Below are 1,846 nucleotides of genomic sequence, written 5' to 3'. Positions count from 1 at the left end.
GGCTCCGAGCAGGCAGGCTGCTGCCCGGCCCCGGCCCTGCCCGCGGAGCCTCCGCGGGGCTGCGCGGCGCGGCGTGAGCCGCGGGTGCAACAGGTCCGCTGCAGCGCGGGCAAACACTGACCTCCAGAGGGCCCGGCGCGGAAATTCAGGGCTTGGAAACCCCTGCGGGCCCCCCGGGGGACACGGCCGGGGGCGACACGGCACGGTACGGTACGGCACGGCCCCCGCGGAGCCGCCGGTAGCGCGGCAGGTGTCGGTGGGACCGGAGGCACGTCCGCGATCAGCGGCGGGTGCGAGAGCGGTGGCCTGTGTCTGATAAAGCAGTTTTCACAGCAGTGTTTTCCTCCAAAAAGCTGGCTGCAGGAGGAGATGCTGGAAGCACAGCAGTTTCAGCAGGGATGTGGCTGTTCCATGGGGTTATGAACAAAGTTAGAACATACAGACCCGCATCTGCCCAGGAGAAGATGAGGAGCTGGACTAAGAAGGGGGTTTTTAACCCACAGACCACACTGAGCATCACCTTGCTTGGTTTCGTGTCCTTGTGCTGACCTATCAGGCCCTAGTCAGAGATGTGGCCCCCCACTTGCCATCTTGGGTAAGTCCCACCACACGGATGGTTGGACCTGGGAACTCAAGTAGGAAAGTGGTCTCTTTTTAAGTCAAAACTCTTAGAAAGGGAAAGCACGGGAAAGTGGAGATTTGGGGCTGTTCCTCTTGAACACCACTGTGGTACCACACAAGTTACAGGCTTCCCTAGGTGCTGCTGTAAATGAAGGCTCCTGCCCTCTGCTTTGGAGGAAACTCTCCAGCTGTGCTGGCACCTTCCTGGCACGTGGATTTACACTAAACCCTGGCTGAGGCAGAGAGGCAAGAGCCAGTGTTTTACAGCTCAGCCTAGCTGGACGGTCAGCAGTTATGTGCCACAGCACACTTCCCTGGCTCACACCAGCCCATTTGAGTTTATTGTGGTGAATGGCACAAACATCTGCTCTGGAGAAGAGGATACCTACAGCTTCAGGTGTTGGCCAGCCTAAAACCAGAGGAGGGAGCCTCTGGGGCAGGATGGCTTTGGAAAGCTCTCACATTACTCATCTCATTTAACTGCCCCTTTAAGTTCTCATTGAATTCAATGAAAAACACCCGTTGACTTCCGTGGGAAGGGCCATACTCGGAGTTAAAAAAATAAATTCTCTTTTTCTCCAGGGAGAGCAGCTACAGCTTTAGAAGAATAATTACCACAGTGGAGATAAGCAAGAAAAAAACCTGTAGTACTTAGTTGTTTCAGGCAGTTTTGAGCATATGATTAAACTGTGGTACAAGTTGTTTGTCAATTTTTGCTCTGCAATTCTTTTTAATTCCACTTCTTTCCAAGTGCCAGTGTTTAAAATGTCAGCCTTTACTTTGAATATCGTTGCTCTTTTCATCTTGACTCACCACCGCCTTGATGCAGCTTGCAATAAGTGAACACATGGATTATTTTTTTTCCATGTTACAACGTAGTGGAGAGCAGCCTAAACTTTTCAGACAGATTTTTTTGTCTCTTTAAAGGCAGAATACTGTGAGTCATAAAAACTATGGCATGCCTCGCTATGTAAACGTTATGTGCATGTTTGTACTTACCCCTTCAAAAATGTTTTGGACAGAGGAAGGAAGATCCAATGCTACATCAATTGTCACTGACTTTTTTGGCTGATACATATAAGTATTATGAACAGAAAAATAAGAGCAAAAGAAGTTTTACAGGGGGTTCACTAATACTATTGCTTTTTAGGTGGAAAAATATCCTTTTTTCCCCCACATACTTTAGTAGCAGACTGTAGTACAAAGCCATAAGACATATAAGCTT

Source organism: Calidris pugnax, unplaced genomic scaffold, assembly GCF_001431845.1.
Source record: "Calidris pugnax isolate Ruff unplaced genomic scaffold, ASM143184v1 scaffold17, whole genome shotgun sequence".
NCBI classification, from domain to species: domain Eukaryota; kingdom Metazoa; phylum Chordata; class Aves; order Charadriiformes; family Scolopacidae; genus Calidris; species Calidris pugnax.
This window is presented reverse-complemented; position numbering follows the sequence as displayed.